The following is a 24,794-nucleotide window of genomic DNA, read 5'->3' on the forward strand; positions in this document are numbered from 1 at the left end:
CTTATAGGTTTGGAATGACATGAGGGCAAGTAAATAATTTTTTTGTGTGAACTATTCCTTTAAGAAAGGAAGACCAAGAATGATGACTCTCCAAGAAGTTTACTTGCCTTAAACCATCTTTCCCTCTCTTCTGCCTTCGGCTTTCAACATCTACAAAAACAACAAACATTCTTTAACTTTTAGTAAAAAAAAAAATTGATAACATGGAATTCTGAAGTTTACTTGCCTTAAAGGGGTCATATGATGCGATTTCAAATTTTCCTTTCTCTTTGGAGTCTTACAAGCTCTTGGTGCATAAAGAAGATCTGTAAAGTTGCAAAGACCTAAAGAAAGAAACCCAAAGAGATATTCTTTATAAAACACAGTATGTGGAAAATAATGTTTTTTTTTAACCTTAAACCGCATAAACACATTCATTACACCAAAAAATACACAAAATAATGTTATTTTTAGCAACATCATATGACCCCTTTAAACCATCTTTCCCTCTCTTCTGAAGAAGCTGAGAAAATCGCTTCCTCACACAAGCAGGGTTCTGTGTCGTTAACTCCAAAGTTGGTTTGAGTTCTGCAATGAAAAACACAGACATCAATGGTTTAAATAAAATATTAACACGTAATCATACTGTTGTTGCATCAAAATGTGAAGTAAACAGGCAGGAGACAATGGAAACGTTTTCTAAAAATAACTCACATCAATCTCAAAAGAATGATGCTCTCCTATGTATCTGGCTTTCAACATCTACAAAAACAACAAACATTCTTTAACTCTTAGTAAAAAAAAAAAAAATTTATAACATGGAATTCTGAAGTTTACTTGCCTTAAACCATCTTTCCCTCTCTTCTGCCTCTGGCTTTCAACATCTACAAAAACAACAAACATTCTTTAACTCTTAGTAAAAAAATAATAACAATTTGATAACGGTGGAATTCTGAAGTTTACTTGCCTTAAACCGTCTTTCCCTCTCTTCTGAAGAAGCTGAGAAAATCGCCTCCTCACACAAGCAGGGTTCTGTGTCGTTCACTCCCGGCGCGGGCACAATGAAGACACAAAGCTCAACAAGTCTGAAATATTACATTTCAGTTTATTTCAAAAGGCACCCCTGATAGCAACCATAAAAAAGATCCTCCTATAATCGCTCACACAGACTCCCTGATGAGTTCAGGTATAAAGAGAGTCTAAAACCCACTCTTCTGCATTTCCCTCTGTCCTGATTTAGTCTCTTGTTTGGGCTCCCCTTCGGCCAGCCCGATTCATCTGTCAAAATCGCACCTTTTTGCAGTCTGCGTCTCCTTTTGTCCCAGCTCGGTCTAACACTGCGGGAAAAAAGTAACAAACACAAAGCAATGGAACAAGCACAGCACCGGCATGTTCAATCTATTTTTGCCTGTTCTTCCAGCCAGAGCCACAGGCCGCTGCACGTAGCTGCCACAATGTAGACTTCATGTGACACCCGACTCCAGCACACACTCGCTGACTTTCAGCTGCCCTTGTGTGGAGTATAGAGCCAGTTTCAGTTTGGGCTGTTGTTGAAGAGAGAGAAAAATAATGTTGAAAGAAATACAAGCATAAATCGAGTGAAAGTAGATGATTTTATCCAAAATGAAGTGGATTTAAAGCTGCAGTCCGTAACTTTTTTGTGTTCAACATTTACTACATTTATATAATAAGCGAGTACACCATGAATCCATTTTCCAAACCATGTTTTTGGCTTGTCCTGAATCACTACGGTACACCTATAATAAGTGTTTATATTCGGACTATTTAGACTGGTTCGGGTAGGTACCGCTGCGGAGTAGCCCAGTACCTGCGTGATTCGTCATAGACATAAACAGAGAGAAGTAGCTCCGGCTACAATGTTCTTCCGCAAGACGCACGCAGTTCTGTTTATTAACTGCTAGAGCGCCAAAAGTTATGGACTGCAGCTTTAAGCAAGACACTAATCCCAAGAAAAATTTCCCCTAAGGGGACAATAAAGTATATCGTATCGTATCGTAAGTAAACTGTATTGTAATGAACTAATAATATATTCAGCAAATCTGCGTTTTTGTGTTGTAGTTATACAACAGTTAGTTCCGGTCAGTGAATTTGACAGTCTGAGAGGCACACTGCTGAACGCCTTATGGCCATTCAGATTATTAGACTGGAACTGTAGTTAAATTAAGAAAAAAGGGAACAAATATATAAATAATAGTATATAATAATATCTGTAAAAATAGATATATAATGACAAATACAGCTGTACTACAGGATGGCTACATGTGTTTAAAGCAGCTGAATTATTATTTAAATGAATAATTGTATTTATGCATGTGTTCATATAATAGCATTTTTTAAAAATTCATATTTTATTTAATATTTTATTAATATTATGTTTATAAATAAAACAAGTGAAGTGAAGAAACTTTGTACACATAAACCATGCATGTAAACAAAAAAGTTTCCTCATTAAAAGCCATCAAGGTAAAAATACTCTTTTTCTGTGGCTACTTTTTCACAAGTCGAAACTTTAAAATATAGCAGAGTGCAAAGAGCAGAGAGAGAGACAGAAAACGAGAGAAAAATGGAGTGAGACGTCAAATTGAATCTACACAAACAGAAACCGAACACAGCAGATATCTGGCCTAAAGCCATGTAACTTGTAGCTGGAGCGTCTGTGTCACTGCTGTGTCCTTGAAGGCTTCAGGTAAAGATGAAGTGCTGGGAGTTATAGCCACCAGAACGATCACAATGTTTTAATGAACAGTCCTTTACACTGTCACTCAAACTGCAGTCTCAAAAGAACACACGGCTCTAACAATGCTCGCAAATACCCCCGTAATCTCATATCACACACTATCAGACACAAATCCAGTCACATTCTTGTGTAAATTGCTGATCTGTAGTTTCAGTGTGCGCTTGATGTATTTAAACATTGTGGCAAATATACAGTAATTAATAGGATCTGAATGTCTTAAGTCATTTTAGTTTTTCTTCAGCAAATGGCCAGTGAAAAGAAGTACTCAACCTTCAGGAAATGTTAATCGTCAACATGAGGTGGAAAAAACTGTATATGAGCTGATTGTCTTACATCTGCGTTTTTGCAGCCCTATTTTTAAAAACTTTTAGGGCATAAATAATTCTAAATATTTTATAATAATGAATTGCATATCATCAAAAGATAATTTTGTCAAAATGACGATGTATGATTTTGGTTGTTTTAGATACAGTCAAGAAGGTGAAGATCTGAGATTAGACATACCAATATTACCATTTTGGCATGTTATAGAGATACATAGAAATTATAAATATTAATACCGGAGAGAAGTCTGTTATTTGTGCACTTCTTTAAAGGGGTCATATGATGCTATTTTAAAGATCATTATTTTGTGTATTTGGTTTAACAGAATATGTTGACATGCTTTAATGTTCAAAAAACACATTATTTTTCAAATACTGTACATTATTGTAGGTCCTCTATGCCCCGCCTCTCTCAAACACGTCGTTTTCAACAAAGCCCCCTCCTTTGACAAGCACAGTCTGCTCTGATTGGCCAGCTGAACCAGTGCATTGTGATTGGCCGAACACAGCAAGCACTCGTCGGAAATGTAACGCCCCTTACCATAATCACTTCTTTGCGTGCACATTTGGGGGGCATTATGCTAATATTTCCACATATTGACGTAGATATGTGGGGGCGTGTTAGAACGAGCCGTTTTAGGTAGGCGTGGCTGACTCTTAACTTTTATAAAGAATATCTCTTTGGATTTGAAACTTTAGTCTTTGCAACTTTACAGATCTTCTTTATGCACCAAGAGCTTGTAACACTCCAAAGAGAAAGGAAAACTTGAAATCGCATCATATGACCCCTTTAAAGAATTTCAAACTGGTTCAAAAGTCTGTGAAAGCTGAAGAATATGAAATAAATCTAAATGCAAAATTTGGTATTCGTTCATGTAGAAATGTTCTACCAGCAGTATTCGTTAGATTTTTTTTTACAGCATATACAGTACCAGAGTATATAAAAAGTACATTTTTATTCACAAGCCTTGTATTGATGTGACAAATCGCCCTTTGGCAGATTTTAGGTAAATTCATCAGCTTGTTACCTCACAAATTCCCATTAAACCAAAAATTACAAACAGTGCATTTTTTTTTTCATCTGGAGGTGCAGATCTTATATATCGAGGGGTGAGAACCAGAAGGTCGTAAGTGACATTTTTGGTGAAATGGAGATATACAGTATATATCAAATGAAAACTCTTAATGAGCTCTTTCTACTGGCAAAAGTACTGTCATCCATGAGTGTACAAATTTTTATTATGAACAATTGAAATCAGTACACAAAGTCAGATCAAACTATGGTAAAATGTTTGTTTTGGCTCTCCTGTAAAGTTGGTGAAATGTCACTTACGCCTTTCTGGTTCTCACCCCTCGATATGTTGTTATATTTGTTGTTTGTTGTTTGACACTCTGCAATAGTAACATTTTAAACTATTTTTATTAGTACTTGAGGTACATGAGATTTGTCCATGATGTGTTTATTGTAAGCCTGTAAATATAGTTCAGCTTATTCATTAGGGGGGAAAAAATCAACATACAAAATAATGATAATATGAATTATGATGTTTAAAATATTATTATCATTATTGTTAAAAAAGTATTATTATTGTTAAAATAATAACTAAATGTATCGTTGTGGTAACACTTAAAAAAACATTAAAAATCGTTCTGATCCCAAACTTTTGACCGGTAGTGTGTGTGTATATATATATATATATATATATATATATGCAATATATTACAGTTTTCCTTAGACCTGTTGAGCACTTTTAGCGAGTAACAGATCCAGGTCAGTGGTACGTCCTGCCAGAAAGTCTCATATAGCTCCCCTGGAAGCTATATGGGGAAGGCAGGAAGGAGCCATAAATTAATCATTCCTTACCTCAGTGATTGACTACTTTATACGCGCTGGGATGCAAAGACAAATTTCTTTGCAATAGAAATGAGGATAGAGTGGTACCCAAGGAAAACATTTCCATTAAAATGTGTAACCTCATGCCACTGGCAGGGAAAGCCTTAGGGATCCTGAGAAAATGTCCCATGCTTTATGAGAGAGTATAAACCAGCAGACGTTGTCATGTTAGTGGTTAGGCAGTGTGAGTGCAGCTTTAGTTTCTAGTGTAATGTGGATTCCCAAATGAACATGAGGCTACTCTTTATTTATTTAATATATATTTTTTTTTACCTCAGTATATTGTGGTTTTTGTACATTTTGGTTAATTTTATTAGAATAAAGCTGTCTTGGATTCTGCAATGGTGCTTGAGACCTGCCTGTCCACTTAGCTCAGTTCACCTTCATCTTTAACTTACATGAACACTCAGTTTTACAAACAGTTTAAGCTATCATCTACTCCCACTGTGGAGGAAACCTTGAAAAGCACTTGCGGGCAAGATTGTACCTGTAGAGACTGTAGCGTAGATGTGAAAAAGGAGTCGCCAGGCCCCAAACCACAGAAAACGGAGACATCTGTGAATGCTTGAACTCATAAAATGTGACACAAGGACTCAGAGGCCATGATTTTCTCCATCCGATTTGTGTTGCGCGAGTTCATGTGACATTTAGAAAAAGAGAACATCTCTGGCTTGTCTCTTCACATTGTGTCTGAGCGGGGCCAGCTGCCAGACTGAGGAGGAGCGCGGGGATGAAGGCAGGCGCTCTGCCGGTGACATCCTGTCCGCTCCTGTCATCTCCCGCTGGACAGCACCTCGGCCGTGCCACCCTGTTTCCCCAGGCTAGTGCGATCCACCAGGCTGCTGGCCTGCTTTAGCCCTTGAGCCCTTCGCCCTGCTCACCCTGCCCAACACCCCCATGTTATCAGGCTGGCAGGCGCCGTCCCTCCCTTTCTGACTTCATTCAGCATGGGGTAGATACCATATGAGTGGACTCTGGGGTCAAGCCTACTTAGACCCTTATTAATACTCTTTCAGAGGGAATATGCATCATCCTGACTTGCTGCATTGGATGTCTTGTGTGCTGTGGTAGTAGGTATTCATGCCTTTCTGTGTAATGTAATCACTAACAAATATTATTTAGAATCTGAAACATTCTAAATATGATGTCTTTTTTTTTTGTAATCCTCCCCCTTAGTTTACTACAAGAAGGCATTCATGCTAACACCAGTCCTGGGCAGTTGTTAACATGAGCGAACCCTCATTAAATGTTCAACAATTGAATGCTGCAGTTCTTAATACAAACATATTTTAAAAGTTCATTGATTCTTGAGACATGGGACAAAACATGTCCCACAAATTTACCTGCTATTATTATTATTATTATTATTATTAATAATAATATATATTTAATTTATTTGTTTTTTTTATTTATATTATTAGCTATATTTACATTTTGAAATTAATCAGAGATGATCACCAGAATGTTTGTTGCAAACATTTACTGTTTCCTTTTTCTCTGTATTTGATCAAACTTGTGATATTACATTATTACTCACTACCCTTAAAACTTTCATGTAGATTGAAAATATATTATGATTTATGTATTTTGTTATTTTTTTGTGTCTGTATAAAACAAAATGTTGCGTTTTAAAAATATATATACTATCACATTTTCACAGCTGTATTTTGAAAACATTTTAAATCAGGCACTATCATATCCTGAAGGACCCTTTCCCTCCTATGACTTTAATAAATGTAATTAATTTAATAGTTTAGTTACATTTTTTAAAGTTATTTTTTTTCACAATCATGTTATGTGAAGCCTCATTCATATTGTAAAGAAATTGTGTCTGACTGTGATGACAATTCAGTGGATGGATCTGAAAATCAGTCAATCAGTTTCTATTATTTATTTATAGTAGCTGAATGCTAGATTTTGCCAGTATTATGAGATAAATATTATACATATTTTTCATGACAGTACACATTTTTTGTATCTGAGGTGCAACAAGAAAAAACACATTTTGTGAGAAAATGGAAAAAGCAGAAGGTTGCACCAAAATGTAACTGAATACCTCAGAAAATGCTTTTTTTTTGTGATGTAGCCAGTTGTTTCCTGTACTCAAAAATCAGTGAAACTGGTTTTAATCTATTGACATTTTAATTGATGTTCTTCTTTGACTGATCATCTGGCTTCCTGTTGTCGTTTCTGTTGAGTCTATTAAGACATGTTGTACCTGCTCTGCTGGCATGGGCTGTCGAAACACAGAGTGCTTACTCAAACACACTGAGGAGCCCGGGGAGATGGAGAGAGACGGGAGCCGCCGAACCACAGACATGCCAAAGCTCTCGGCGCGTGCCAAATCAGTTACATGTCTCCTACTTATCTCTCTCCTCAAATCTGTCTCTCCATCTCTCCTCTGAGATGCTCAATGCCAACCATGCTGCCAGTGCCAGAGTGCTGATGCCAAGTAGAAATGACACCGGCTCTCCCCACGGATTGACTTAATTAGACCGGCCTCGTCCCCCACGGTCCTCGTGGCAGCAGGGACAAAGGAAGTTTCTGTCATTTGGGTGTGTGTGTGTTTGACTATTTCCAGCAGATGCTCCAAAGCATCCCGACTCTTTCATTGAGCTCCAGTATCATTAAAATGTCATTGAGAAGTGACATCACTTAATTTTAGCAGCTCCCAAAGCGCTTTTGCATCAGGAACAGCCTCGTACACTGGGACTTACGGGGTATTTTTACATTCTTTCATCAAACAAAGCAGTTGGAAACTGGGGAAAACATTGAGATCAAACCTTTGTCCATTGTAATGCCAGTCAATAGGTATTTAATCTTCTCCAGAAACTGTAATGAAGAAGTCGAGTGCCATGTGACCCTTCTGTCTGCTCAGGGCACGGGCTCTGTTATCGCCCGATCCTTGACTTTCACCTACTGGAACACCCCGGATCTTGTCTGACAGTCCTTGGGATATGTGATCTCACCAGGCATGTTAGGAACAGCTAAAGTTCTCCTAAAAATTCCTGTGTGTCAGATTAATTTTGTGCAACATTCGTATAGGGCTCTGGGCAAACAGCTGTATACAAAGCACTGGTCTTATTTGTATTACGATAGGATTTAAAGGCATAACAGACCAAATTATACGCTTCTGTACTCAATCACAATCAATCTTAGCTTGCAAAAAAAAATTCGCCTGACATGGTTTATTTATGAGCAGGATGCAGATTAGACTTCAGCGGATGACTTGGCATGCGCTGCGATGTAGATTGCAAAATGATGTCATAGAAATGACAAAATGTGATTGGCAAGCAGTCGCTATGTGACTGTCACCCTTCAGGAATGTGAGATCACTCTAATTGGGGTGTGACATAGACATCTGCATTATCCAACTGTGCGATGACTTCCCCCAGAGCGCCGCGGTGTTTGGTGAGAGTTTGGAGATTGACCGGTGGGACAGCTTCCTCATTTTTAATTGCTCTCAACAAGTGAAGCAAAAGGACTAATTAAAAGATCGTTTGACACACTGGAATTGGCAGCTATTGCACACAATATACTAGTGTTTCACAAGTTGTGTGATTTTTAATAACAAGCACAGCAGGTTGTCATGACTGACTGATATCTGGTTGGAGCAGGGATATTTAAGCTATTGCTTTTACTGAAATGCTTTATATTTAGAATATACACTACCGTTCAAAAGTTTAGGGTCATTATAGAAATAGAAAGTACATAGAAAGTAATACTATTATTAAGCAAGGATGCATTATTTTGAGCAAAAGTGATAGTAAAGACATTTATAATGTTACAAAAAAATTCACAAACAGCTTGAGATTTCATGTCATGCAATCTAAAATATGCTATTTATTATCACATGATGATATAATTCTGCAATATTTGGTATTTTTGTTATTTGTATTTAATAAAATCAAAAATATTGAAGAAATTTAATGTCATCATGTGATGAATGAAATCTGTTTATTTTGAAATATTTTATTTAATATATTCTCTTCCGGTGAACCACATTTTATATTATAATTTTATATTATATTATTAATTTTTTATAAATATACCTGGTTACCCAGACTTTATTTTTTTAGATTGTATTTTTACTCAGACTTTTACTTTTTATACCTTTCTCATACATGAAAGTTTGCTCTCAGATGTGATGTTTCAAAGTCATTTTCCTGGTAATAATTTTGAGAGGGTCAGTTTTTTTTCTTCCTTTTTTTATTTTTGCGTGGGATTTAATTAATGAGCCAAAGACTTCTCCATTGTGATCTGAACAAATGAATAATAAATCAAAAGGGGAGATTTGTCAGGGAAGGAACATCTGTTTCTTACAAGCGTTACAACATGACTGGCGCTGGCCTGCGCCGTGGCCACGTGGAGACAGTAGGAGTCCTGTGCTCTGGAGCCTCTTCATTTGCTGCTCCACTGAAGGTGAACAAGGAGCTTTCTAATGGGTCTGTGATGTTAATAAAAAAAAAGAATGACTGCCGTTCTCCTGCAATTTAACCGGAACCCCTTTTTTGCTTTTGGGTGTCACTGTCCTTAGTCTATGGTTTGTTAGGCAGGGCACCCATACTGCTGTGTCAGTGCTTTACTGGATGATTAATGCAAGCGAAAGCAATCACAAGGCACGGACAATATGATCTCCTTTTCAGCAGAGTTGAACGGTGTACCCACTGTGTGTACATAAAGCCAGGCATACGAGACTGTAGAGGAGGGGTCTCGTGCAGTAAGTCATCATGCCATTAACCAACGCTATTTCTCGTCACACGTCTCAGAGGTGCTGTGTTTGAATCATTAGAGAGTGTCTGAATCTTATTATTAGAGGTTATTCTCAGTTTCTCTCAAACCTACACTTTATTTTCATGTCCTGCTGAGAGGGAATAAAATGGGTCACTAAAATGAAACATTAAAAATGTGCTTTCATATTACACCAGGCTAAACAGACCCATATGCCACCCGCGGATAATACGCCGCATGAGGTGTCGCTCCCCGGTTATTTCTGAGAAAAGTACAGCTGAGACAGTTATAGTCTAGGTTCCTAGGAAACGTATGTTTGCGATGTGCAAGGGCAAAACTCCACCTCACCTAGACGTGAGGATAAAATGTGATTTCTCTACAACTAAATGCGCCACATAACACTTATGTACTTTAGCGGGAAGTCAGTCACGGTGGCAGATTGGATTGAAATTCCACGTAATCTTTCCCTCACACAAATAATGCCACCCACAGACGTGCACGCCATCCTCTCGACCCCACGGGAGATGTGTCGGGCTGTTGTAAAGCCAAATAAATCAGCATTTAGCCCGGGATGTACTCCTTTCCTGGAGCGTGCGGTTTTACGGGAAGGCCACGGAAGCTAATGTCCCCCAGCTCCCTTTGAAAAAAGCTTCCTCGTTGCCATTCATCAGCTTTCCTAGGGAGCGGGCATTGGTTCCACTCTCTGGTTTAATTGTTAATGCTAATTGCTATTTATTGGCTCAGATGCAAATGATAGGCCAGCCAAAGTGAAATTTTATGATGAGTGAACTCCCCCTTTTGCACAAATTGAAAAAGTGAAACAAGAAGAAGATGAAATGAGGCGAGGAGGGTCTTAATGGCGGCTTTTTAATGGGGAAGGCAAAATTAAGACTGATTTACGCGCCCGGATCCCCTGTTTTCCCTCATCAGCCCATTTGGCAAGAAAAATGGAAAAGTAATTGTTCGGTTTTTTTGACGCAAGACCTCAAAGCGTTATTTATTGACTGAAATTAATTGATGTTTATCCTATATTCACACGGAACATGCTCCATCAGCGTTATGAAGTTCAGCACCTCATTTCGCCACCTGTAATTTGCTATGGAGGAGGGTGGAGGCGCTTTGAGTTCTCCTGAAGCATGCCCTCATTTCCTAGCTAAGGTGGCTTGATACTGACCATAAAGACATACAGATTGTATTATGCCTTTCCAGAGCCCTGTCTCAGCTTAATACTTCATATTTGGATTTGGTTCTTCAAGTGTGGGCACTTTTGGCATTGGAATTTTAGAAAATAAACTCTCTTTAAAAGTTGAATTTTTATTAGTAGGCCTAAATATATCACAGTAGAACTTAAAACTGTCATGAACATTTCCAACACATCTCAAATAATGTTTGTGGTTAATTGCACAGTGCATACCATGATTAAATGATGGTGGTGGAAATTACATTTTTGAATTAAAATACTCTTTTGTCTGGCAAATTTCATAGATAGCATTTTATGTATCCTAAATTCACATAATAATATGTTTGACATGTGTTTGAACAGTGTGACCAAATTAAAGAAATTATACAACAAAAGCATTCTGTTCACAATAGATATTTAAATTAGATTTTTAATTTTTTGTTTATAACGTTTTCATCTCAAATATTGATAATAACTTTATTGGGGCAAACTTGTTGGTTGTGATGGAAATGGTGTTACAACTGAAGGACAGTTATATTTTGTGTAAAAATTGTCCTAGTTTAATTCAGTTTTTGTTTAGTTATTATAGCATTTAATACTTCTGTGATGGATTATCATAGTTTAAAAATATATGAAGGAGGCAAGGTAAAATGTTTTAGACAGTTTTAATGTATTATGTAACAGAATTCTTTCATAAATATTTATTGGAAAAGGGATTAAGTTATTGTTTTTTTCTATTTTATATTTTTCCTCACTTGTTTGAGATGCACACTTAAGTCAATAAGATTTAACGATGTCCTTTAAAGTTATTACTACAAGTGCAGTCCATATAGCTTACAAGTTGGTTAGTACTGCAAATGATTTTAATCAATATAACCCCATATATTTACAATGCAAGACAAATAGCTCAGTTTAAAATGTTAGAAATGGCATTAAATCGCTAGTAACTCACTGAATTTTATCTGTCTAAAAATGTATTCTTTTTCCGTAATGAATGGAATTTGTGGTCATTTTTCCTTCAGCCTAATGATTGGTGATGTCAAGCTACCAAATTCCAAGCCTCACTAATCACAGTGATTTAATCTTTCATTTCCCATTGCTAAACGTGAGAACGTGACGGCCCTCCTGGCTTGCGTCTCCAGGGAAGCCCACTCTGGGATGTGAGCACAGATGCCCAATGGTTCAAGCATGCAAACACAATGAAGGAATGAAAATGCAAACACGCTCAAGTGAAAAGCAATTTTTGTTAAAGGCAAGCCACACTGACCTTCCATATTCTAGCTCTAACCCTCACAATCCCGTCAGCCGTTACCGCTGTCTGTTTACCATCTTTCCCTATCTCACCTTTCTGAAAGATTAAAATATTCTCTGCACTGCTGCCAGGTGTACGCCTTGCCAATTAAAATTCAATCCAATCGCGTGGTGCCTATAAAGGCCTCTGATTTGAGGAGAGAGAGTGTTTTCCCCACCTATTTAATATTAATTTTAAATATAATGGTAACACCTTACAATAATGTCCCGTTAGTTAATAACATAAATAACAATGAGCAATACATTTGTTACAGTTTATTAATCTTTAACATATAACATCTAAAAATACAACTGTTCATTGTTAGCTCACATGAGCTCAGGTCCATTAAATGATATTAACATATACAATTTTTGATATTAATAATGTATTAGTACATTTTGAAATTAACATTAAGTATTTTTCATTGTTAATTCATTTTAACTAATATAAATAACTGATGTTAACAAATGGAACCTTATTGTGAAGTGTTACCAATATTTTTTGAGTTATATTTAAATGTTTCAATATTTATTTATTTATTTATTGTTTGTTTGTTTGTTTTGGTTCCTGCATAATATATAGCATTGATTTACTATAAGGTATGGAAAACATTTAATATTGAATCAAGCTCTGCTTTTAATGTTTTCCTGTACAGAAAGAATGTGTATAATGTATTTTCAGTCAATTACTAATGTAAGTGTATGACTAAAGATCTCTTTGTGAAAATATTGCGTGTTGGTAAAGGAGGGTGATTATGACTAAGTTGACTAAGTAATTTAAGTTCATTAGAAAAACGACTATTATGACATTGTGGACATGCATTTATTTCTCTCCTTAGAGCTGAGCCAGTCATCATGGAGAGAGTGTTTTCCCCACCATGTGATCTGGGGAGGTTAATGCAGTTAGAGTTATTTCACAGTCCGTTAAGGAGCTTATGTTGACCTCGTGACCTCTGAGCCAACAACACCGAATCCATTATCATCACAATGGAATAGCTGCCGGTCCAGTTGACATGACAATGGGCCCAGGAAATCCCACGTTAGCACTTAGCAACGGTGAAAAGGCAGACACCTTTTTTCCCCTCTTCCTCTCTTCTGTCTTTCTCTGCTTTCGGGTTTAGTTATTAATATAGCCTAACTGTAATTTGTATCATTATCATTCAAAAGGCACCGAGAAGGACAATAACATGGCCATGCAAAGTGATGAAAAGTGCTGACGTTTGGGGTTTTTGCAGCATTTGATTCCATTAGGTGGAAAGCAAATGCTGGTAACGGTTGTACGTGACTGAGTGTGTGAATGTGACAGGATGGGAGATTTGGCGGAGAAATCTAGAGGCAGATGAAGTTATCATGTTCAGGGGGGGAAGTTGGTGACATGAACTTCCTGCTGTGATCTTGTTATGTTTGACGACTGCTTGGGGAGATGAAAAAGAATTGATTGAGGTCCACGCAGAATCGAGTGCACTTTTAGCAAAGTCTAATTGAGATATAAAAAGATTATCAAAGAAAAAGACAGATGTTGTCATTTCACATAAGATGTCAGTTCAAGCTTATGCAGGATAAAAACAACAAAAGAAATGATAATTCTAAATTAATTAAAAGCAGTCCAAATTTGTAGCTCTACTAATGCTAAAAACATGTATTGTAATTTGGTAATTATAGTAAATAACAGGTAATTAAGAGTTTGAGTCCTGATGAAAGATAAATTTACTAACTCAAAACATGTGAAATTAACAAAATATAATTTCAAATAACAATGTCTCTTCTTTTTTTGAGTTATATTTAAATGTTTCAATATTTATTTATTTATTTATTGTTTGTTTGTTTGTTTTGGTTCCTGCATAATATATAGCATTGATTTACTATAAGGTATGGAAAACATTTAATATTGAATCAAGCTCTGCTTTTAATGTTTTCCTGTACAGAAAGAATGTGTATAATGTATTTTCAGTCAATTACTAATGTAAGTGTATGACTAAAGATCTCTTTGTGAAAATATTGCGTGTTGGTAAAGGAGGGTGATTATGACTAAGTTGACTAAGTAATTTAAGTTCATTAGAAAAACGACTATTATGACATTGTGGACATGCATTTATTTCTCTCCTTAGAGCTGAGCCAGTCATCATGACCTTCACCTTGGCCTGCCGTCCACACCTTTGTACAGCTATTGATTGACAGCTGGTTTAATGCCATAGATGTTGCTAACAAGACAGGGGAAGCGGTTCATATGTATTTCAGCACAATGGGGGAAGAAAGCCCGTATAGCCTCATGCGGCGTTCGGCCCGGTGCAAACAGCGTCAGCACAAATGAGTCCAGTATTAGAACCTACCATATTTAACCTGAAAAAAGAAAAAGACATTAACAAACTTCGACTGACCCTGACCAGCCTTTCTAACTGCAAACCTGCCCCCTTCCCAATCCCCAGAGCCCTGGCTGCCCCCTCAAACCCCAGCAGAACTGCTACATCCTCTCTCCCCTTCACCTCCTCCTTGGCGGTCTGCACTTCCACCAAAACGGTGCGAGATGTTTGGGGTGGGGAGAGAACAGCACGACAGTGAAATTGATATCCCTCCCCGTCCTCTTCCCAGGCAATATGTTGCCTTTCTGGGACTTATCAATGTGATTGATGGGAGGGGCAAGCAGCAGAAGGGACCCCTGCTTTAATCAAACCCACCACCCTCAACAAATTGGACAGTTGTGGACTAACAAGTCAGATACTAAGAACACTTTCCCCCTCCCTAAACTCCAGCTCCTATAAAGCCCTTTCTCCTCATCCCCTCCCTAAAAGTTCTCCTTGGAAAAACTCCTTTGGCAGACATGATGGTGGGGAGGGTGAGTAGAGGGAGAAAGCATGAGTAAGCTATAGAACCAGACAAAAGATGGCAGCAAGAGAACAGAGTATTACCGTAAGACTCCACTACACAAGAGACGTTTGTCCTGAAAACTCAACAAAATATTAAAGGGATATTTCAACAAAAAATTCACATTGTGTCATCATTTACTTACCCTCATGTCCAAACCTGTTCCAAACATGTTCTAAACCTGCATGACTTTGTTACTCCTGTGAACAACAAATAGAAAATTTTTGATTTCTTGCTACTCTATATTTATATATATATATATATATATATACAGTGGGTACGGAAAGTATTCAGACACCCTTAAATTTTTCACTCTTTGTTATATTGCAGCCATTTGCTAAAATCATTTAAGTTATTTTTTTTTCCTCATTAATGTACACACAGCACCCCATATTGACAGAAAAACACAGAATTGTTGACATTTTTGCAGATTTATTAAAAAAGAAAAACTAAAATATCACATGGTCCTAAGTATTCAGACCCTTTGCTCAATATTTAGTAGAAGCACCCTTTTGATCTAATACAGCCATGAGTCTTTTTGGGAAAGATACAACAAGTTTTTCACACCTGGATTTGGCGATCCTCTGCCATTCCTCCTTGCAGATCCTCTCCAGTTCTGCCAGGTTGGATGGTAAACGTTGGTGGACAGCCATTTTTAGGTCTCTCCAGAGATGCTCAATTGGGTTTAAGTCAGGGCTCTGGCCGGGCCATTCAAGAACAGTCACAGAGTTGTTGTGAAGCCACTCCTTCGTTATTTTAGCTGTGTGCTTAGGGTCATTGTCTTGTTGGAAGGTAAACCTTAGTTCCAGTCTGAGGTCCTGAGCACTCTATACACACACACACACAAAAGTAAATAATTAAAGTATTATGTAGATACACAGATATAAGTACATTTCAAATGCTTAAAATTAATTAAATACATAACTTGATGATGTTGGTATTCCCAGCATGCACCGTGGCTTGAATAATTGAAGAATTTATTGAAGATTCATTTGCTTTATTTAACATATAAAACACACATTAAAGCTTACTTCAAAAAATACTTTTATGGTAATTTTCTTTGTGTTTTCCAGAAGAAAAAAAAAACATATAGGTTTGGAGTGATATGAGAGTGAGTAGATGACAAAATGTTATTTTCTGGGTGAACTATGCCTTTAGCAAAGTCTTGTATTTTTTTATTTATTTTTTTAATCATGATGAACCTTCCCTCCCAAATGACTTATTGTAAACAACATTTAATAAGCATGGTTCAAGAACAAATTCGAATCGTATTTATTAATATTGTCCACTTTTAATACTTTCCTCTGAGAAAGACACTCATCTATTTATCCTAAATAATGTAAAACGTAGCCGTACCAGTATGACACTGTATCAGTGTGATGAATTTGCAAAATGTACAAAATGTGATAAATCATTTGTCATATTTTTCAGTTTGATACAGTAATGCTGTGCGGAGAGAAATGCAGAGCTCCAGTACTTTGATGAAATGATTACAGAAACATCCATAATATTAATGATGTTACTACAGCTGACACAGGGCTCTGCTTTTAAATTTGATTGTAAAGCAGGTCCAGGGAGGGGTTTTCTGATTTAACTTCTCTCATTAATATTTCAGTAATATTGAAAATGCATGAGAAATATTCACTTAGCTCATGCCCTCGGGCATTTGATTTACTGCGGTACAACACAGTGGTTGCATTAGAATATTCATGTCTCTGTTCAGCTGTTGCATTATTGGCTTTTGATTGTGTTGCTTTTTGAAAGCTCCATTCAGCTCTTCTCAATGCCGCTGCCACGTACATCCAGCCAGACAAGGTAACAAAGACCCGGGTACTTTGCAATTCTCTCATTTGTCCTTCAAGTGGCTCTCCATATTGACTTTGTCACAATCTCTTTTTTCTCACTGTTATTTTCAAATTGTTGCTCAAACTGAGCACAATTGCAAAGCAGACAGTTTTTCAATCCTCGCTCCATTCCAATTGATTACCAATAGCCTGACGCAGAATTCAGTATCGTGTTCTCCTTTTTGCACCCGGCCTGACAGCTCTCCTTTTTGATTTAAATATCCCACTGTTTTCTCTATTACATTAACATAACAAACAGTGAAATCAATTAGATACAATCCTTACCCAACAGGCTTTGTTCTTGGGTTTGATATTATCTTCAGAATGTGGAAGATTTTTTTTCCCGTCTATTTTCCTAGAACTATTTAAAGATGTTTTGGAAGGACCTTGTGTCTTCTGTGCCTATGTAATGTTAATAATAATGTGTTTTTTAAATGTAATATTTTTCACAGTGTTAACGTCATTAACACTGTGTTGTCATTTTCCTTTTTTAATGTTTATATGTTTTTAAATTTAGCTCATCAACTAAAATATGATTTACTATATTTTATATATTATATATTATTTACAAATATATAAAATGTAAATTCTGTTATTTTTGACTAAAATTAAATGCCATTTTTAGATTTAGTAAAATTAATGAATATGATGTCACAAAATATTCACTAATTATAAAACATACTTTCATCAAACTATGATTTTCATGTAAATTATACTTTCATGTATAATTATGTCCAAAAAAGTGTTGAAAATAACACTGCATGATCGTTGTTGCTCCTCCGGTGCTCCTCGAATGTTCCGAGTATGCATCTGTTGTGTGAGTCTCCAGCAAAAAAGTGATGTGGATTTATATGCCCATAAGAATTTGGTTTAAGTAACAACTATTCTGCTGGCATAGCAAAGGTTACTTTAGCCGCTCAGGGATTGAGCCGTCCCCTGGTGGGTAGATGGCAACATTTTTGTTTTCTCCTTCCCTGTCCATTTTCTCCTTGGTGGCCATTTCCTGCAGTAAATAAATTAGAAGGGGAAATGAGCGTCGTAGGAGAGCTCGGCGGCAGCCACCCCAGATGCCTGCAGATGAGACAGGCTGCAGGTGACACAGAGGGTCTTCAAACACCAACACGGGCCCCTCCGTACCTAACGCTACGCTGACAGTATCTGAAGAAGCACGGGTGCAGCTAGATTGATGGGTACCTCCGACTTGGCCATTTCTGTGGAGAATGGCCGAGCTCCTTTGCCTAATGATGCCCCATCCATCCTGGGGGTGAGAGTTACAGAGGACCAGGGAGGATGGGTAACCTGCCTCTGATCACTCTTTATTTGGCAGTCAGCTCTCTGTTCACAGGGAACCCTCCACAGCGCACATTAATATTATATATAGATACCCTTGTCAAGGATTTACATTCAGTGATCCGAAATCCAGCAGACAGGGAAATAAGGGAAGGGGGCGCTGATTGATTGTGTAGGACGTTGGAGACCGGGGAAAGAAAAAGAGAGGGAAAACACAGGCTTAAATTTATCATGATGCCCCTAACATAATACAAGCATGTGCTCTTTGTTACTGTACAATACAGCTGGTCCATTTTTTTTGTTTTTCCAGACAAACTGGGCTAATATAGGGTAATTCCAGCATGATGTTAAGCAAAACAATACTTATTCGTCAAAGTACTGAATGCAGTGCTTATGTCATAGTGACAGTTTTTTTAAAAGCTAGAATTTAAATTAACTTTTATTCTGAAATTTCTGGGTATTTTAAAACCTTAATTTTTGTATTTATATTTTTTAATTTAATATAAATCACTTGGTAAAAATCACTTTTACACATAGGCCTCAAGTGGCCTGTTGCTTTTATGTAATTGCGGAACAGTGATATGATAAAAAAAAACATCTATGTTCAATAAATGATTATATTTAGTAATAATCACAATAAAACATTATTCTGATGGGTAATATAGTCCATTAGCTTTGTGGTAGGTTGTTTACGGTTGCTAAGCATCATAGCAACTTGGTGCACAATATAGATTTCATTTTGTAGTGTGGTCGCAGGTGCTTGGCTGTTTTACAACATTTTTACAATGCTTTCAAAAGCAGAATTTGTGACAGCAAATGAAAATAAATGCTCTATTAGGCATTGTTGTAAGTGTGAGGCTAAAGCCCCGTTCACACCAAGAACGATAACTATAAAGATAACGATATTAGCGTCCACACCAGCGAACGATATCATCCGTTTATTCTAAGCGCACATGTGTCTGCCGCTTTAAATTCTTGAGCTCGTTACAGCAGGATGGATTCTGATTGGCTGTCGATTTTTTTTTTATCGTTCATCAATTTTGTTTTCAGAATTGTGATTTGTTTTGCACTTCTCGGCCACCGTACGTTACAGCAGGATGGATTCTGATTGGCTGTCAATTTTTTTTATCGTTCATCAGCTGGAGAAAAAATCGTTTTGAAAGTGATTCCAACGATATCGTTTCTCTTTGTCTTTATCGTTATAGTTGTGGTGTGGACTCTGCTATTCTTTAATATTGAGAACGATTTTTAGAACTATATCTTTATCGTTATCTTTATAGTTATCGTCCTTGGTGTGAACGGGCCTTAACACAGTGCCAGACTGAAGGCTGAGAAATGAATCAGACTAGCTATATTTTTCCACTGATGTGTAATCTTGAAGAAACAATGTCATAAAATCAATAAGCTAAGGATGTAATGAAGAAATAAGTCTTTGGATTTCCCCCGTTAAGCAATCACACATAGCTTTAGCCTTATCCCGCTCAAACATGTCCCTTTACTACATTTCTGACCAGATGATGCACAGTTCTGTGTTTTGGAAATCCTGCCAATAAGTGAATGGACGTGTGTGAGGAACGCCAGGCACACGTCAGAGATCATTCTAAAGCTGAACCTCAGCTAATCACGCTGCCATGCTGCATTAAAAACGTCTTCAACTCCACTCTATGATTGAGTAAGGCGCTAATTATCTGTGCTGAAGCAATCTATAGATCATTTTAGTGACTTTATGTTAGTTTCCAGGACTTTATTGGTCAGGCTGAGCAAAGAGTTCTTCAAATGATGGAACAAAACATTGAGGACTGATAAATCATCAATACCGGGGAGCTGTATAATTATATTCAATGAAATAACTTTGTAGCACAACAGTTCATTATAATGAACTGTATAGAAATGTTTAATGTTAGCAATTGTATGGCAAATAATCTGCTCAAACCTAAATCCTACTTTGTAAAGTAATTTAGTGACAAAAAAGTAAACTGAATAGTAATTAGTAGGGATGAGTGAAGCAATCTTATATATGTGCAAGCTATATGTGACTGATAATATAATGTATTTGTGTGACGTTTATAAATGTATTTAATTAAAAATTGTTAAAACATTGATCAGGTTAATTATGTAAAATAATGGCCTATATAATTTTAATAACGATGGCTATAAAATGTAATGTTTAATGTCTATAATCACTAATTTTATCCTCAGAAATATTACAAATATTGACCTTGTATATTGGCCTTGACAGTACTTGGTATATGATTGAAAATAAAACAAGTGGTCTCAACCATAGTAATTAGGCTACAGAATTTTTTTTGTTTAGACAGTACTGTGTCATTTAAACATCTGTCATATGAATTGACTGTGTTTTTTTAACCCGACTGTGTGTTGTATTGAAATACATAATTCACCTTGAGGGGGTGGCTTTTTAAGTAATCTAATATTAAACTGAAGGTGTGAACAAGGAGGTGGAAAATCAATATTATTTGATGTTGAGAGACTTCTAACTACCTCTTGCAATTTTCTGCCTTGTTTGTGAGGACAATGTCATTCCTTATTTATGAATTGATTTTCATTTTAGCTTCTTGAGATACAGCGTGCCTGGTTAATGCATGTCTCCATCTTTCAATTAAGCCGGAACTTTTTGCATCGCACCAACCAATCCAATGACATAAAGAAATGTGCTAAATGAATATAGCACTTAATTGTCCTCACTTCTAAGTGGTGCTTTATTCAGGTCGTTAAGCCATTTGTGCAGCTTCTCTTCCTGTTACTTATCCAGTACTTACTCTCCTGTTTGAACCCAGCGATGTGCTTGTCTTTCTGCACTGGCAGCCGAAAGCTCACCAGTGTGTGTTCTCCTCCTGCCAAGTTGTTTCTTCTCAGTGAAAACACTCCCGACATTCCAGCCGCTGGGAGAAAAAGTAGCTGAAGTGGCCTGGCAGGCGCGCTGTGCTTCAATCAACCAATTAGATAATCAAGGGCTTTCACATTGTGCAGGCTGACAATCAACTCTGCCAATTAAAGACCCGTCTGTGCTGCACACAGCCCTTCAGCGCAGCCCATTACTGAGCTCTTGCGTTGGAGTGGGCCCGGCTGATCAAGAAAAATTATGCCCCTAATAACAGCGAAACGAAAGAAATTTGGACAAAACGACTCTCTGCATCACAGATTTTGTTTACTAGTGGGTAATTAATTCTCCACATATGTTGGGAACATCTGTCGCGATGACCTGCCATCGAATCAGCGAAACAACTGCTGTGCTGCTCCTCCTCAGGTCATTAGCACAACCATTCAAATTACTCTTCTTCCCTCTGCCTTTTCCAAAACTGCTTCCAACTTTATTTTTAAAGAGCCACCATCGTTCTTCTTTCACGCTCTCAGTCTTGTCTTGTGTTTGCTGAGTGTTGTTGTCAGATGGAGATGCAGGGGTAGCTGTGTATGCTGAAAGACTGCAGTGTTCATGATAAGGGGAGGATAGTCAGAGAGGCTCAGTGACTGTGTACTGTATAATAGGGATATCTTTTTAGCTGTTTGAGGCATGTTCAAAATAGACTTGGCCCTGTGACGCTTGTTCTTACAAATCAGCAAATCCATATGTTAAATGTCTACAGGCTGTTGTTTTATTATAATTATTAATTGGATGCCAGGTCAATTTTTTTTATTACTTTCATTTTTTAATTTGCCAAATTATTCATTATTTGGTGTATTTATTTATTTATTTATTTTAATTTAAACTTACCCTATTGTTCATTATTTGGTACAAAATATTATTAGTGATTTATTTATTATAATAACAATAATTATATAAATTACTGATCATATAATATTTTGAACCAAATAATGAACAGTTTAGCAAATAAATAATGTAAAAAATTACCTGTTATCCAAATGCTGCTATTATTATTATTAGTAGTAGTAATAATAATAATAATAAATTTTTTAATAATTACTACTACTACTTTTTATTATTTACAGTTTTTTTTTTTTTATTAAAATATGTAGACAATCCAGTTTTGTGTATTTTGTCCAAGGTAAATGCAATACTGTGATGAACTTCATTATATGATACGATGACATTAGTGGAAATGCAAAACAATAATATATATATATTTTTTTTTTGCATGTGCAAAATCTATAATAATAGACAATATTTTGCTTTGTAGGCTGTTTTAAACACATGGTTTCATCACCCTAGTTTCTAAGCCTGTTTAGGGATTCTATGAGATGGAAAACAAATGCCGTTTTTAGCCAAAACCTTTCCTTGAATATAGGCACTTTCTTGACATCTTGACTTATGTTCAGGTCAATAAATCTATATATCAGGAAAAAATGGCAAGTCAGCATAATCATGATCAAATAAGTGGCTGTGGATGAACAGGGGTCTTTCAGCAAGAAGATGCAGAGATGGAGTTTGCGTAGAGAAGAATGTACTGACAAGTGCTCAATTAAAGAAAATGGCTTTGAGTGGCAGACTGAAAAGTGACAGGTCTTGGGCTGAGAAGAGCCTTTGAGCACAGAACAGAGGAACTAACAGTATTACACCGCTGACCTTTCCCATGATGGACCACCCTCACATGGGAATAAGGAGTTTCTGCCCATAAAGTCTCATGAATTTCAGTAGCTTACAGTGTAAGACTGTCAAATACTGTCAAGAAGGAATAGCAATTCAGATTCTGTGCTATGTGGCTTTTCTTTTTTTCAGTTTAAATCTTCTGAAATTAGTTTCAATTTAAATCTTAAGTTAAAATCTAAAATTTCAATCTGAATAAAGTGAGATTTAGTGATAGAAACATCATGCAAAGCAGTAAGAACATCTTTGCTGCTTTTCTGTAATCTTGTCTGGCTCTTTGGGTAGTGCTAGAATGTTCTGAGCAGCCATGAGATGTCAGCGTGACAGGCAGCATCCTGAAACCGCCAGCGCCTGTACATGGCCACTGGTCCGACACATATGGTCATCCCTGCACCGCGGGCCAGCCTCCCTGAGGAACTTGGGGGAAAGAGTGTGAGATTGTGGAGGAAGGTCACCATAAGTTCGAATACTGTTGTGCCGAGAGGGTGGAGGGTTGAGTCTGGGCTGGAAAAGAGCACTGAGGTAGCAGTGGTCAAGGTGTGATGTCACACATGATATCATCACCAGGTCCTGACAGCTGATGAACCGCTGACAGATTAATGAGCCATGAAAGAAACCTCAATTCTTCCCTTACGTGTGTTTGTTTGGGCATGTGTCCCATGTCCCTCAGTTGAAATAACTGAGCCCTGCATAGATTAGGAACTGCTATGAGGAAATCCTGTCCCACAATTTGCCACATGAACGATGATGCAATTGTAGATTTTTTAAGGCAGTTTGACAGGCAAAATGTGAGTGTGAATATGAATTGAATTGGCTAAGGGAACTGTATCTATCGTTCATTTGTTTTCTGTTTCCATAAAAGTCCCTCCATCTTCAAGTCTTTTTAGACTTTTTTTTTGTCGAAACTTTCACCAAGACTTTAAGACAACATTACAGTTATTTTTTACTCATTTGCATTCAATTTCAAATTGCAATTTTGCATTATGTTTTAACTCAATTTAAAGAGGTCATATGATGTTGCTAAAAAGAACATTATTTTCTGTATTTGGTGTAATGAAATGTGTTTATTAGGGATGTTCCATCATCACCGATGGCTGATAGACATCACGATGTTGAGCCGGCATCGTGATCCATTCCCCCCGCATCCCAATACCATGTTCGGAAAGAAAATGAAGTGTAGGCGGAACCCCTAAAGGGAATAAATAGGAGATGGGAGGAAAATATATATTTCAATATTTTTCCTCGCAGTTATATAATTGGGTAATTATACTACATATATTTCGGGCCATCAGGGAGCTGCTATTATACCTGGCATTGAAACTCACTGATTATAATGAGTTCTATAGACTGATCTATATATAATAAATCTCTATTATAGATCAGTGGTTCTATAGTATTTTGTCGCGCCGCTCGCGTCCGGTGTAGACACGGTGTTAGGAATCGTGTTTTCCCTTATAACGCTTCGGGCACACCCCCTAACTCGTCTGAAAGCGAGATGTGCTGTTATTGGCCAGCTATCCAGTGCGTTGTGATTGGCCGAATACCTCAAGCGTGTGACGGAAATGTTACACCCCTTACCATACTGTGATGCCGTCTCCCGGCCGGAGCGACGAGACAAAAACATTAAAACCCATTATAAACGAGGCATTTGTTGCATCCAGTGGGGACATAAATACGGATTATAATGACTTATACTGTCTTTATACGCGTTGCGTTGCGTATCGCGCCGCGTAAACATAAAACCATGTCTGCATTTGTGATCGGAGAAATGACAAACAACAAGCGCTACTCTACACTGCTCAAAACTCACGTTTGAATCATCAGTGGCAAATCCTTCAAATGAAAACGTACTTACAGTCTGTGAGTCAGAACAGCCGGCATTGTAGTCTACTCTACCAGGATCAGAAAACAGTCCTCCATAAAATGCGCTGCACACATCTGAATATTTGGGTTAAACTGTTCTGGAACAGTGTTGTAAATACAACTTAACCACTGATTTCTAGTCGTGTCCTCTTTTGGAAGACCAAACAAAGTAGTTTCGCTTTCACAACAAAACACACAGCGGCCTAGAGTGAGCCG

At 37.2% G+C, this 24,794-nt stretch overlaps 1 long non-coding RNA gene across 2 annotated transcripts in view; it reads left to right on the forward strand.

The window, feature by feature from the left end:
* LOC107733128 (uncharacterized) overlaps positions 1-24,794 on the forward strand; it is an 82,026-nt gene that overhangs the window by 17,353 nt on the left and 39,879 nt on the right. Inside the window, exon 3 of one of the 2 annotated variants that reach the window (XR_001638945.1) lies at positions 14,264-14,333. The exons of the other annotated variant lie outside the window; for it this stretch is intronic. This is a non-coding gene — a long non-coding RNA (uncharacterized LOC107733128). Of the gene's footprint in view, positions 1-14,263; positions 14,334-24,794 lie in introns of those variants that run through there. 2 annotated transcript variants of the gene reach the window in all.

Source organism: Sinocyclocheilus rhinocerous, unplaced genomic scaffold (genome assembly GCF_001515625.1).
Source record: "Sinocyclocheilus rhinocerous isolate Xijiao unplaced genomic scaffold, SAMN03320098_v1.1 scaffold8, whole genome shotgun sequence".
NCBI classification, from domain to species: domain Eukaryota; kingdom Metazoa; phylum Chordata; class Actinopteri; order Cypriniformes; family Cyprinidae; genus Sinocyclocheilus; species Sinocyclocheilus rhinocerous.